The following is a 16,248-nucleotide window of genomic DNA, read 5'->3' as shown; positions in this document are numbered from 1 at the left end:
CAATGTACTATTTGAAGCATTTTCTGTCTTTCATGACTCTAGCTGATTGGATTTGAAAGAGATTTGGCATACCAAGTATCTTAGGCTGGATTTACCAGAATTCAACCCTAAGTAGAGAATGCCAATATAGTCAGTTTATTTAGAATTATGTTCCCAGGGTAGACCAGTAAGGAAGTGGTGAAGCAGGACAGGGATTGGAAGAGTGCAATTTCAGCCTTGCTCCTAGTGTGCTTCCACAGGAGAATTCCTTTCATATATATCAAAATATCTAATTTAAGGGGTCGGCTGTTTTTAACACTGTAGAAATGCATTATATGTTGTATAACTTATTAAACAAATGATAGTATAAAATTAAATCTTAAAGCTTTTTTTTACCTTTCATTGTAAATAATGATCCAGGGAGAAAATGTATAAAAAATAATCATATATTAATAATAATATTATTTAATAATTATGTATTATAAAAGTAGAAATGATGAAACTTTAGAATGATAACATATTTAAATGATGACATTGTTGAAATTCCACATCTATCATTACCATATATTTATCTGATAATGCTAAAACCATGAGGCTAATGCTTGAACATTAACATAAATTAATGAATAACATTAAAATTATATATATATATAATGTTTTGGCAAAATTCCACAAGTTTGTCCATTTTAAAGCTGTTCTTCCTTGTTTAGTTCAAAAATAAAATCACACCCAGCAAGTACTCTTAAGTCAGTAATTTAAAGTTGTGTTCACCAGTGATCTTGATCCATGTGTTTGAGGGCATTCATAACATCCTTAAATACAAAATATATATATTTCATTAACACCAGTTATTCTAAAAGCTGAAGAAATAAATTTAAAAAACCAATGAGTTAAAATAAGGGGTTCTGAATTCTAAATGTTTTCTTAAGCTTTACTGTATAGACTAAAATTTTGGTTTCCTATATTCAGTAATACTAAATTACCTACTGGGTTTAGTAGTTTCTTGCATCAGCTCCTGCAACTCTCCAATTTGTTCATCATGAAAGTCATTAAGTTTTTCTTCTGGTGGAGCAGTTCCAAAACATGCTGTTTCAGTTGAATTGTGTCCGTTTTCATTAGCTTATTGCCATAGCGCTGCTGCATGCGCTGTCTTCTGTCTCCTAAATTCATCTCTCACATACTGGTCGTCAAGGGCTTTGAGGCCTGGGGGCAGAACTAGGTGCAGGAGCAAGACGCACGGATACAAGACCCGGACACACACAACGGGAGTGGCCGGCATAGCCCTGTGCGTGGTCCACAGGCCGTCGCGCCTGCGCAAAGGACGACGCGTGTACACTCCTCTTAGACGTCGAGTACTGATGAGGGGAAATTCCTGAAATGCGCTCCATAAAGAGTACACCTCTGAGTATAGAAGAATTCCGTATTTCCTCATCGGTTAGTCACTGGGACTGTGAAATACCCGGGCACTTCCAGCTACAGAGAGAATAGATCTGGTGGTTTAAGAACAGTTCACTCCAGATGGTCACAGATGTAAGCTGTTAGCATCAAAGCACACACCAGCTAAGGACGGAAGCACAGAATCGGTACCAGGAACCAGGTAATATGGACCCAGGACAGCATCGACAACAGGGCAAAATTGTTAAAATTCGAACTTGAATTCTAAAGCAATCTAGACAAATCAATTTTATCTGGGGGAAAAAAAAAACCTAGAGATGTTTGGGTAGTACATATGTAGCAGGAAGAAAAAAACTGGAGATTTATGTAGATTAATTTTGAAATTTTTTTATTTTTTATAAATATATATAAAATTCAGAGTCTAATAGCCTCTGAAACGATGACAATTTATAAGAATTCCAGGAATTAACATGGCCTGTATTCACCTTTTCCAAAATGTTTTACCACTTAGTAGACCTGCCATTTCTGTTTATAGAGGTAGATTTTAATTCATACAATGAATGTTCATGGAAATCTATGTGTCATGTATTCTGCTGGACACACTTAACTAAGAAATATAAAACACTGTTTCATTTCAGCACTCAACTTAACTTCTATACCAGGAGAATAGATTTTCTAGAGTAAAAATAGTGAGACTGCAAATAGAACCAGATTAGGGGAAAAGTACTATTTCTCACACCAGAGAGGTTGTGGATCCCTTGTGCTCCTGAGGTTTAGTAAAACACAGTTTAACAACAATTGCATTGCCTTTTAAATGATATCACTTAAGTGATATTTTGTGCCAATAGGTTTTGCACATGTAAGCAGAAATGCAGAAACTGAAATGAGTGGCAACAGTTACAAAATTATTAGCAAAGAAATTAAGAATAGATTTATATTAAGTTATTTTTGGTTATAGATGACAAAAATAAAATCTAGGGAACAGCTCTTATTTTTTGAATTACTGTATGTGTTTCTTTTTTAAAGTTTATTGGAATAACATTGGTTAATATAATTATATAATTTTCAGGTGTACATTATAATTTGACATCTATATATTCAACTGTGAGTCCAGTTTCCTTCAGCTACCATATATTTTATTGCCTTTAACCCCTTTCCCCAAACCCCCTACATTTTACTCACTTTTCCCCTATCTATCTCTTACTTCCAGGGAACAGCTTTTATAGAAAACTTGCAGACATGTAATAATAAGCCTATAGACTTCCAAAAGTCTCATTTGAAAGTCATGTTCCAGTGGATCTTTTGGATCATGCTCCCTCTTTGGATGGATTCTCCATTTCCTCTCTCATGGAACTATTGTAGTGAGAAGGCTGGTCCTTCTCATTTCTAAGGAGGCAGACCTCAAAGCTGAGACACAGCCCCCACCCCCAACCCAGAGGGCCACTCCCCCCATACCCTCTAAGATGGAACACTGTGGAGCCCCAGGGGAATATGAGCAAATGCAACCAAAACTGCAGCTAACACTGACAGGGACTGAAATTGAGAGTAGAAAGCGTGATTAAATTTCTATCAGAAAATAAAAACACATTTTTAAAGCTTTATATAAAGAAGGGATCCAAGAGACTTAGACGCCGCCTACTGGAAACCAAAAGAAAAGTGCTTTCTTTGCAATGGGCTAAAGAGAGACCTTTATATAATAAATCTTCTTTCTGAAAGAAAAAGCAGAATACATTTCCATTAAAGCTCAGGCAGAGAAATAGTCCATGAAACACCATGAACAACCAAGGAGACAAGGCATCTCAGAAAGAAAGAGAAAAATCTCCAGGAAATAAGCTTACAGACATAGAAATATGTGACTTAAATGACAGAGAATTCAGGATGGTATTTTTGAAAAAACTCAATGAGATCCAAAACAACTCAAATCAACAATTTCAGGAATTGAAAAAAAACAACTAGATGAGCAGAACAAGGAAATTGGAACCCTCAAAAAGAACCAAATAGAACTTTCTGGAGATGAAACACACTGCAACAGTTGAAAAATGAAATGACAAGCTTGGGAAATAGAGTCGACCAAATGAAGGAAAAGATCAATGATATTGAAGACAGAAATCTAGAAATATATCAGAAGGAAAAAAGAAAGAAACTGAAGAATGAACAGTAATGAAAGAGAAATTCAAGAACTAGCAGATACCATAAGGAAAGGAAACATAAGAATAATGGGCATTATCAAAGGCGAGGAAAAGGAAAAGGAATTAGAAAGCATTTTCAGACAAATAGTTAATGACAATTTCCCAAATCCAAGAAATGAGCTGGAACTTGGAATTCAAGAAGTCAATAGAACACCCAATTATCTCAACCCAAAAAGGCCTTCACCAAAACACATTGTATTAAAATTATCAAAAATCAACAGCAAAAACAATTCTCAAGGCAGCCAGAGAGAGAAAAATGGTAACTTTTAAAGGTAAACCCATTAGATTATCCTTGGACTTCTCGGTGCCAACCTTACAAGCCAGAAAGGAATGGAATCAAATATTTAAGCTATTAAGTGAAAGGAACTACCAGCCTAGAATAATGTATCCAGTTAAGCTCTCCTTTAGATATGAAGGAGAAATTAAGACTTTTCCAGACATACAAAAATTGAGGGACTTCTCCACTACAAGGCGTGCACTGTAGAAAATACTGAAATAGGTCAAATTTAAAAAAATACATAATTAGAAGTAAAGTGGCTATCAGACAAAAAGAAGCAGAGGAGTGCAACCCTTGCCAAGAACAGAGCATTATAAGCTTAAATAATAAGAAGAGAATTATTACAAGATAGTAGTGAACGTTCAGTACACATAGGAACAAATTGAGATAATAAAGACTGAAAAGGGGAGGATTCAAAGGTCCAAATTCATAAAGGGGAATGAAGATAAGGCACATGCGAAAAAATGGACTACTCTCTATATAACTTTACATATTCATAATGGTAACCACATGCCAAAGATTCAAAACTGATTATATAACATAAAATGAGAAGAACCAGAGTGAAAACCCACAAAAGCCAACCAAAATAAAGAAAACAGAAGCACAAGGACAGGGAAGCAATGGAAATACTGAGCTACCAGAAAGCAAAAGATAAAATGGCTATGAGAAGACCTCACATTTTAATAATCACTCTAAACGTAAATAGACTGAACTCACCAATAAAAAAGCAGAGAGTTGCAGAATGGATCAAAAAACAAAACCCAACCATATGCTGCCTCCAGGAGACACATCTCAGCTCCAAAGACAAATATAGACTCAGAGTGAAAGGGTGGAAAATGATATTGCAAGCAAATGGCATTCAGAGATTAGCAGGAGTAGGGATACTAATATTGGTGAAATAGACTTCAAAATAAAAAAAGGTGAAGAAAGATACCAAGGGACACTTCATAATGATAAAGAGAATCATGCACAAAGAAGACATAACACTTATTAATACCTATGCTCCCAGTCAGGGAAATCCAAAAGGTGTAAAGCAATTACTAACAGAACTAAAATGAGAAACAGACCAAATCACTATCATAGTAGGGAACCTAAATACCCCACTGTCAGATATGGGAAGATCAAACAGAAAATCAGTAAGGAAATAACATGCTTAAATGAAACATTAACCAACTGGACATAATTGACATTTACAGAGCTTTCCATCCCAAAGCAGCTGCTTATACATTCTTCTCTAGTGCACGTGGAACATTCTCAAGAATTGACCACATACTAAGACACAGAGATAGCCTCAACAAATGTAAGAGGGTTGAAATCATACTAACCATATTCTCTGATCATAATGCTTTGAAACTAGAGATCAACTGCAAAAAGAAATCAGAAAGAACCCCAAATATATGGAGATTAAACAACATGTTACTGAAGAATAACTGGGTCAGAGATTAAATTAAAACAGAGATCGAGATATACACAGAAATGAAAGATAATGAAAGTACAACATATCAAAACTTTTGGAACATGGCAAAAGTGGTCATAAGAGGAAAGTTCATATCATTACAGACTTATCTCCAAAAACAAGAATGAGCCCAAATAAACAACCTAATGCTTCATCTTAAAAAACTAGAAAAAGAAGACCAAATTAAGTCTAAAGTCAGCAGAAAAAAAGAAATATTCAAAATTAGAGCAGAAATAAATGAAACTGAGAACAAAAAATTAGAAAAAAATAAATGCAAGAATGAGCTCATTCTTTGAGAAGGTTAATAAAATTGACAAATCCCTGGCTAGAAAAAAGAAAAAGGACATGAATAAACAAAATCAGGGATGAAAGAGAGGAAATTATGAGTGACATCACAGGAATACAAAGGATCATACAAGAATACCATGAAAAATTATGTAATACCAAATTTAATAACCTAGAAGAAATGGACCAGTATTTAGAAGAATATAACAACCTTCCTAGACTGAATCAAGAAGAACTAGAAAATCTAAATAGACCAATCAGCAGTAGGGAAATCGAAACAATCTTCAAAAATCTACCAAAAAGTAAAAGTCCAGGACCAGATGGCTTCATCAGTGAATTCTACAAAACATTCAAAGAAGATTTAATACTGATTCTCCTCAAACTCTATCAAAAAATTGAGGAGGAGGCAATACTTCCCAACTCATTTTATGAGGCCAATATTACCTTGATACCAAAACCTGGTAAAGATAACACAAAAAAAGAAAACTACAGAGAATATCTCCCATGAACACAGATGCAAAAATCCTAAATAAGATACTAGCGAACCGAATACAGCAACATATTAAAAAGATTATACACCACAATCGAGTAGGATTCATCCCAGGGGCACAGGGATGGTTCAGCATACTCAAATCGATGAATGAGATACACCACATAAAGAAATTAAAAAATAAGAATCATATGATCATATCAATAGATGCAGAAAATGTCTTCAACAAGATACAGCATCCATTTATGATCAAAACACATAACAAAATCGGTATAGAAGGAATGTACTTTAACATAATAAAGGCCATCTATGACAAACCTTCAGCCAACATTATACTTATTGGTGAAAAACTAAAATCCTTCCCTCTAAGATCAGGAACAAGGCAAGTCTGTCCACTATCGCCACTGTTATTCAATACAACATTGGAGGTCCTAGTGAGTGCAATCAGGCAAGAGAAAGATATCAAAGGCATCCAAATAGGAAACGAAGAAGTCAAATTGTCACTATTAGCAGATGGCATGATTCTCTATACAGACAACTCTAAAGACTCCACAAGAACACTACTAGAAACAATAAGCAAATAGAGTAAAGTCTCTGGATACAAAATCAACATTCAAAAATCCATAGCTTTTCTATACTCTAATAATGAAGTGTCAGAAGAAGTGGAAAAAATAATTTCTTTTCCAATTGCAATAGAAAGAAAAATATACTTAGGAATAAATTTGAGGAAACATGTGAAGGACCTATATAATGAAACTTCAAGATCCTATTAAAAGAAATCAAAGAAGATACAAAGAAATGGAAAGATATTCCATATTCTTGGATTGGAAGAATCAACATAGTTAAAACGACCATATTATCTAAAGCATTATACAGATTTAATGCAATCCCCATCAAAATCACATTATTATTCCTTAAAGAAATAGAACACAAAATTATCAAATTCATATGGAAGCACAAAAGACCCCGAATTGCCAAAGACATCCTGAGAAAAAAGAATGAGATGGAGGCATCACTCTGCCCAACTTTAAATTATACTACAAAGTGACATTAATCAAAACAGCATGGTATTGGCAGCAAAACAGACACATGGATTAGTGGAACAGAATTTAGAGTCCAGAAGTAAACCCATATTTATATGGGCAAATAATTTTTGACAAAAAGCCAAAACATACAGTGGAGAAAGCAAAGCTTCTTCAATAAATGGTGCTGGGAAAACTGGAAAGCCACCTGCAGTCCCACCTCATACACTGCTGGTGGGACTGCAAAATAATGAAACTAGACTGTTGTCAATAACCACACACCGAAATTAACTCAAAGTGAGTTAAGAACCTAAATATAAGACCTGAAACAATAAAATGCATAGAAGAAAACATAGGAACTAAGCTCAAGGACATTGGACTTAAAAAGGATTTTATGAATTTGACCTCAAAGGCAAGGGAAGTAAAAGCAAAAATAAATGAATGGCACTACATTAAACTAAAAAGCTTCTGCTCCACAAAAGAAATCATTAACAAGGTAAAGAGACAACCATCTGGATGGGAAAATATATTTGCAAACAACACCTCCGATAAGGGCCTAATATCCAAAATATACAAAGAACTCATACAACTCAATAACAACAAAAGCAAACAATTCAATCAAAAAATGGACAGAGGATCTGAACAGGCACTTCTCCCTAGAGGACATACAAATAGCCAACAAATATATGAAAAGATGCTCAACATCGCTAGCTATTAGTGAAATGCAAATTAAAACTACAGTGAGATACCATCTCACACCTGTTAGAATAACTTATGATCCAGCAATCCCTCTACTGGATATTTACCCCAAAGACTTCAAAACTCGTATCCAAAAAGATATTTGCACACCAATGTTCCTAGCAGCATTATTCATAGTGGCCAGGATATGGAAGCAACCGAAGTGTCCTATGATAGATGATTGGCTAAAGAAGCTGTGGTACATATATACAATGGAATATTACTCAGCCATAAGAAGAGATGAAATACTGCCATTTGCTACAACAGGGATGGAGCTCAAGATAATCATTCTAAGCAAAATAAGCCAGACGGAATAAGTTGAAAATGACATAATATCATTTAAATGTGGGATATAAATCTAAAAAGCAACAAATGAGCAAGACAAATAAACAGAGACTCATGGACATAGACTATAGGCTAGTGGTTACCACAGAACTATAGACTAGTGGTTACTAGTGGGGTCGGGGAGGAGGGGAGAGATAGACAGGTTAAAGGGAGTCAAATATAGCAGGTTAGAGGGAGGGTGAAGTGGGTAAAGGGGATCAAATATATGGTAGCTGAAGTAAACTGGACTTTAGGTGGTAAAAACATTATGGAATATACAGATGTCAAATGATAATGTATGCCTGAAAATTATATAATTGTATTAACCAATGTTATCTCAATAAACTTAAATTAAAAAAAAATGAAAAACTGCAAAAATCATAAATAAAAAAACAGAGGCAGATCTCTGTTGGCTCTCTCTTATCTACCTTTAAAAGGTCATTTGGAATGGGCTTAGAGGAAATAGAAGCTGAGATTAAAGGTCAGCTGTGTTCTAGGTTACAGGGGAACATTTTCACTTGAGTTCTTTTCACGATTTTTAGTGATCAAACTTGAAGTCTACAATCAGACTGCAGGCAAAGGGACAATATCTAAGCCGAATACTCCAACTCTTTTATTTAACTCACTTATTGAGGTATGTTGACATGTACAAAGCTGTACATATTTAATGTATATACCTTGATGAGTTTGAGGATAAGCAAACACCTGTGAAACTATCACATAGACATACCCATCACCTCCCAAAGTTTACTCACACGACTACTATTATTATTATTATTGTTATTATTAATTTTTGTGTGTGTGTGGTGTGGTGTGTGTGTGGTAAGAACACTTAACATGAGATTTACTCTCTTGGAAAATATAAGTACACAATACAATTAGCTATAAGCACTATACTATAGATCTCCAGAAGTTATTTATCTTGCATAAAACTGTGCTCTTTGACCATCACCTCCCCATTTCTCTCTTCCCTCAATCCCTGATAACCACCATTCTACTCTCCACTTCTATGAGTTTGACTATTTTAGATTTCACATGTAAGTGAGATCAAACAATATTTGTCTTTCTGTGCCAGACTTATTTTGTGTGTGTGTGTGTGTGTGTGTGTGTGTGTGTGTGTGTGTGTGTGTGTGTTCCCATATCTTTACTATTTTGTCTGACTACTTTAAGTTCAGGCAAAAGAGTCCTTACATCTTACCTAGGATCAAACTCTGACAATCAAAGTAGGAAAATAGAGAAGGATTTGGGCTAAATATCTATTTTACATATAATTTTAAAAAGTTTTTTTTGCACGCACGTGTGCATTTTGCACGTTTGCTAAGATATTGCTAAGATATAATGAGTTAAAGGTACTCTTTAGAAATCGTGGGTAATGGAATGAGCCAAAGAATCCTGGGGAAACCCATCATAGCAAGTGAAATATATGGATCTATCCATGAGTGTATGTGACTTCCACAGAGATGTGATGTTACCCTGCATTGTGAAAATTTTTGCTCCCATTATAAAGCATTATAAAATCATTTTCCATTTCTCTATTATTTAAAATTGAAACTTCTAACATTAGCTTGGGTTGCCAACAGATCATCTAGTTTTCCAAGTTGTCATTTGATATGAGCTGAATTTTTATCCAGTGTGAATTGAGTTAGGAGTCAATGGATGTTTTGGGGGAAGGCTTAAGACAAAGAAATGTGGTCAGGATTATCATTTTAGAGAGTATTTTAAATCTTGGGCATTGTTTCAAATGGCAACTACAGTTATGAAAGTATTTAATTACAAAATAATAACACTCCAGTCACAGACCTCAAAGAACTTTTGATGGATGTTTAAATATTGTCTATGATATCAGTCCATCTTTACAACATATTATCTAAAAATCTGAGCTCATGGGAGATTTCCTGATGTAGTTATTATAATTTTATTTATTTTTTAGAATATTTTCTTTATTATCTGGATTATTTATAATTGCCTTTTGTAGTAATATTCCACTCCCAAGTATTAAGCATTTCTATTTAAATTCTAGCTTCCCATACCATGGAATCATGACTTAAATATTTGTAATCCCATTTTCCTAATGTTGATCATCCCAGTAACATTTCCTGGTTTTCAAAAAGTGATAATGTCACTTTCTGCCTACCTCTTCGTCAGCTTATTTCTAAATACATATTAAAATTAGGTTTATGGCATTTGAGTTTCTTGAGTAATTTTCACTATTAGGACATAGCTTTCACTTAGTTTTCTAGTAAAACTTATTTTAAAGTTGCTACAATTTCTTTGGAGATTTGTTTTGTTTTGTTATCTTATTTGAAACTCTGGAGACTCTAGAAAGGCCATGATTATTGGAGTCACTCTTTGTATATAGTAATAAATGGATATTAATTCAAGTTAATACAATAACCTCTATATCTTTCACAGAGAGGGGGAGGATCACCAGAAATTTTTAAGGAATTTTACAGTAGAGGATTGGAGGCACATAATGAATAATTGTGTTGTTATCAAAGTGTTTGCAAGACTATGTACAGATGTAGACACAAGAAAACATATTTTAATTCATGCACTTTGCATAAAAAGTAGAATTATATGTCACCTAGATCCAAGTAAAGGCTGGTTTTAAATTAGACGTGCGAGCAGAATTGGCAGTTCTAATTGGTCTACCATAAGCTTCTGGGAATTGGATGATTACTTTCAAAATGTTTATGGAAGAAAAATGCAAAATGTTACCCTAAGCTTTGTAAAAAGTTGTACATCCAATTGGAACATTTTACACTAAAATGATAATATAAGAAAGAAATTTGCCTCCTTCTCATATGCATGGGAATTTCACCCTGCCTATTCCAGAATTATATGATGTATTACTACTTTAAGAATCAAGTGGTTATTAAATTAATGAGCTAGTTTATTTATTTTCTAGAGTTTGAGCAAAAGAAAAATAATACCCCAAGCCCCAGTGGTCCTCAGGCTTACTTGACTTGTCTGCTTGTAGACATTCTTAATGCAATTTATTGGAATGGCACATATATCCACCTTCATCTTGGAAGCAGCCAAAGAATAAAATTGCTGTCAGAAGAGACTAGCTTGAATCACATCCACCCAACATTCTCTGAAAAACATGCCCTGAGTTCATTTTGAGAAATAGAAAGAGAAATCAGGTACAGCCTTCCACACTCTTGATTTGTGTTCCGAAATGATGAAATGAATGAGGATGAAGGGGCTTCTGATACATCTCTCTCAGTCATGGGAACTGACCTGTCACACATCTGTGGAAGTCACAATCAACCCAGGGACTTAATATCTTTGAGGTAATATAGAACTTGTCTTTCAGATAGATTTAAAGAAATGAATTAAAGTTTGTCAGTGTAATTTTGAAAAGACACAATTCGCCAGAATATAGATGGATACCCAGTATCATAAGTTCAAGAAAGGGTAGTCATTGGTTATAAGAGCTGATGGGATAGAATAAATGATAAAAGATCTGCAGGGAACATCAGCCATCTGGCCTACTCTTTGAAACTCTCCTCTGTGTGATCTGGAGACTAATCCATAGCTGAGCGCCACCTGGTACACTCCCTGCCTTGTCCACCCTTCCCTCCTCCATTGCTACAGTGCTTGTCAACTGGTCTAGAAAAGTCTTTATTCCAGTTGCTGGTTTTTAGATGTCTATATTAATAACTTCTTTATTACTATGTATATTTCCTCCAGTGGTTATGAAAGGTTCTAATTCTGCACAAGCAAAATGACAAAATGAAATTGTTATTGGGAAGAAATGACTTGTATCGGAAATAAAATGTGCCACATGGAGACCTTTCTCTAGGTTTTACTGATTAGCTGTCCTGCCAAACCAGGCAACAGAATCAGGTAGTAGTCACTTACTTGAGGGATTAATATATCACAATATTTAGAGGAATTATTTAATTTGTGACTTTATAAAAAAGAAAATATATAGATTAGTTGATTGGAACACACTTTGGAATTAGAATTATGTATGTTTTATAATGAGGAGTCCCATAAATATGCAAATATCAAGTATAATGAAAAATATATTGATGAACTTGAGAAGCTAGAAGAGCTTTAACTCTTCCACTCCCCTCCACTCCCCTAAAAAATGATGACTGAAACGGGCTGGCCAGAGAGGCCAAGCAGAAGAGAGAGGGAAGTGAACAATTGGGCCTACTGAAAAATCATATGAGATAAAAAGTTAAAATTGGACATAAAAAATATCCCCTAGGGAATTTATATCACTTTTGATCACCTTTAAAATCTGGAGTTATTTCTGGACAAGGTTTGGCTCCTGGCCATCCACTAACTCTGGAGGCCTCTACTATCTCCACCCGCTAAGGATCTCTCAGTGCCAGGTTATTGATAGTTCCTTGAAAACCAGAAAGCTGCCCAGACACTCTGTCACCCAAGTCTATATGCATGCTTCTCCGTGCTAGACTTTGTCTCTCTGTATAGCTAGGCTGGGACCTCATTGCCCTTTTCTAGCTACTTGACTGAATGTGTCTGCTGGCATACCACCATCCTCTGTGCCAATTTGAAGTCAGCACAAGAAAGACAGGGCGTTCTTTAAGGCTGTTCTGCTGATTATATTTTCGTCTGTACATCGCTGTCAGGGAGACAGGTCCATGGGATTCTCTGTCACTTGAGAAGGAACTAGAAACAGTGTAGAAATGACTGTGTGAGATTGTGATAACTTTTGGAGGATTTCCATGGCCTGGCATCTTTCATGGACAGTGGAGTCTGTTTCTATGCCTGTGGCCCATGGAACAGGGAAGGAAGGGTGGGACTTTCTTGTTTGTATTATCCATGACTGGCTGGCTCTGAGCATTCTAGTGTTTTTAACACGAGCATCCTGGAGGCTCTGTGATAGACAACCAATATCTTTACCTGTTCCTTACCACCTTCTGCGTGGCCACGTGGCACTTGTCAACTGTGAAGTTATATGCTGCACTGAGCGACAGAAGCAGAACCTGAATCAAGGATTTGAGTGCAAGTAACTTATTTTGGAGGTGACCCCAGGAAACATGATACTTAATCCCAGTGGGGAATTCTGCAGGCCAATGTAGATCACGCGATTCAGTTAAAACACTGGAGGATGAGAGATGAGACATTTCTATATCACCTCCTCTTAGTTATGAAGGGCTGCTGGACAAGGGCAGGGTTAACTTTCTGACACTTCCAGCTTACTTCTGGGGTGGGCAAAGTGGTATCTGGCAGCCAGAAGAAGCATTTAGTGATGGACAAGCAGACTTTGGCAGTTAGAAATCAGGCTACTGTGCACTGATGGATATGGAGGAAGGGTTAGGAAGGGGCCCTGACAGCCTTCGTAAGTCCTCTGTGCTCTCATTTCTTTTCTATATCCACCCATTATAGTCTCTAGAAAACTTTGCTTCAATAACTGGGCAGCACTGGCCTCCTTTCAGGTACACTCAGACCTGGAGATCTGGGTATGTTAGGTATTAAAGAATAGATATGCCCCTGTCCCCAAACATACACAACTTTGTGAGAGGTTTGCTGTGTGAACCAGGTCACGAAAACCAGAGGTTGTTATTATAGGCCAAGTTGCTTCTTTAACACACCGTGAGGTTTGCCCTACAGCAAAACACATATTCTTAACACCCCAAATCTGCTTCTTTCCTTCTTTTTCACAGCTCCTAGATTTTGATACATCCTTGAAGCTCCTAGGAACCTCTGAGACCAGCCCCCACTAACCTGGGTTTCTCTGTTGCTCGGCTTACATGTGCTGCATGTGAGTCTAATCTTTGTTCAGCAGAGTCTTGACATGAAGAGCTCACACATACTGGTAGGGAGAGAAGTCTGTACTTGCAACAGGTTCAGAGCTACTGCATGGTTTCCAATCCCGAGCTCCCAATGTGCTTCCTTTGGTTTGGCTCTTTGGCAGGACTGTCAAACAAAGAAAGCACCCAAAGTCAGCATGAGGGCATGGTCTCCAGGAAATGAGAGCCATGCCCCTTTTATTTTAGCCTCTGTAGCCTCCAAAGAGTTATTGGTTTTTTTTTTTTTAAATTAATCAATCAGAGAAGTAACAAATGTTAGTTAGGCAACTACCATTTGCCAAACAAAGCAGCAGATGCTGAAGGAATCACACAGATGTTGGAAAGGGTTCTTGTTTTTGGTAAGTTTATAGTCTAGATGAAAACATCAATTTTTTTAAATTAAGTTTATTGAGTAACATTGGTTAATACAATTATATAATTTTCAGGTGTACATTATAATTTGACATCTATATATTCTATTGTGTGATTACCACCTAAAGTCCAGTTTTCTTCAGCTACCATATATTTGATCCCATTTACTCACTTCACCCTACCCCTATCCCAATATATTTGAACCCCTTTACCCTGTCTACTTCTCTCCTCCTCCCCCCACCCCCTATCCACTGGTAACCACTAGTTCATTGTCCATATCCCTGAGTCTCTGTTTGTCCTGTTCATTTGTTGCTTTTAGGTTTATATCCCATATATAAGTGATATCATGTGATTTCCAATTTTTCTGTCTGGCTTATTTCGCTTAGAATGATTATCTTGAGCTCCATCCATGTTGTAGCAAATGGCAATATTTCATCTCTTCTGGTAGTATTCCATTGTGTATATGTACCACAGCTTCTTTAGCCAATCATCTATCATAGGATACTTCAGTTGCCTCCATGTCCTGACCACTGTGAATAATACTGCTAGTAACATTGGTGTGCAAATATCTTTTTGGATATGGGTTTTTAAGACTTTGGGGAGTAAATACCCAGTAGAGGGATTGCTGGATCATATGGAAGATCAATTCTTAGTTTTTTGAGGAACCTCCATACTCTTTTCCACAGTGACTGTACTGATTCGTAGTCCCACCAGCAGTGGATAAGGGTTCCTTTTTCTCTGCATCCTCTCCAACATTTGTTATTACTTGTCATGTTGATTATAGCTGTTCTAAAAGGTATGAGATGGTATCTCACTTTGGTTTCGATTTGTATTTCCCTAATAGCTAGCTATGTTGAGCCTCTTTTCATATATATGTTGGTCATTTGTATGTCCTCTAGGGAGAAGCATCTGTTCAGGTCCTCTGTCTAATTTTTGATTGGATCGTTTGGTTTTTTATTGTTATTGAATCGTATGAGTTCTTTGTATATTTTGGATATTAAGCCCTTATCGGAGGCATTGCTTGCAAATGTATTTCCCCATTTGGATGGTTGTTGTCTCTTTACCTTGTTGATGATTTCTTTTGCAGAGCAGAAGCTTTTTTGTTTGATGTAGTGCCATTCATTTATTTTAGCTTTTACTTCCCTTGCTTTTGAGGTCAAATTCATAAAGTCCTCTTTAAGTCCAAAGTCCTTGAGCTTAGTTCCTATGTTTTCTTCTATGCATTTTATTGTTTCAGGTCTTATATTCAGGTCTTTAACTCATTTTAAGTTAATTTTAGTGTGTGGTGATAGACAACTGTCTAGTTCCATTCTTTTGCAGGTGGCCTTCCAATTTTCCCAGCACCATTTATTGAAGAGGATTTACTTTCTCCACTGTAAGTTTTGGCTTTTTTTTTGTCAAAAATTATTTGCCCTAATAATTGGGCAAATAATTACATCTCAATTCTGTTCCACTGATCCGTGTGTCTGTTTTACTGCCAATACCATGCTGTTTGAGTATTGTTGCTTTATAGTATAATTTGAAGTCAGGGAGAGTGATGCCTCCAGCCTCGTTTTTTTTCTCAGAATGGCTTTGGCAATTCTTTTGTACTTCCATACAAATATGATGATTTTGTGTTCTATTTTTTTAAAAAATGCCGATGAGATTTTGATGGGGATCGCATTAAATCTGTATAATGCTTTAGGTAATAAGGTCATTTTTCCAATCCAAGAACATGGAATATTTTTCCATTTCTTTGTATCTTCTTCAATTTCTTTTAATAGAGTCTTATAGTTTTCATTATATAGGTCCTTCACATATTTATTAGGCTTATTCCTAGGTATTTTATTATTTTTGTTTCAATTGAAACATGATTTTTTTTTCATTTCTTTTTCTGATAACTCATTATTAAAGAGTATAGGAATGCTATGGATTTTTGAACATTGATTTTGTATCCAGAAACTTTACTGT

At 35.8% G+C, this 16,248-nt stretch overlaps 1 pseudogene; it reads right to left on the bottom strand.

The window, feature by feature from the left end:
• Positions 1-922: 922 nt before the first annotated feature.
• LOC112473545 lies at positions 923-1,411 on the bottom strand (annotated as a pseudogene).
• Between the last annotated feature and the right edge of the window lie 14,837 nt (positions 1,412-16,248).

This window comes from Pteropus alecto, unplaced genomic scaffold (assembly GCF_000325575.1).
Source record: "Pteropus alecto unplaced genomic scaffold, ASM32557v1 scaffold109, whole genome shotgun sequence".
NCBI classification, from domain to species: Eukaryota; Metazoa; Chordata; class Mammalia; order Chiroptera; family Pteropodidae; genus Pteropus; species Pteropus alecto.
The sequence above is the reverse complement of the archived record's forward strand: the minus strand, read 5'-3'. Positions and strand labels throughout refer to the sequence as shown.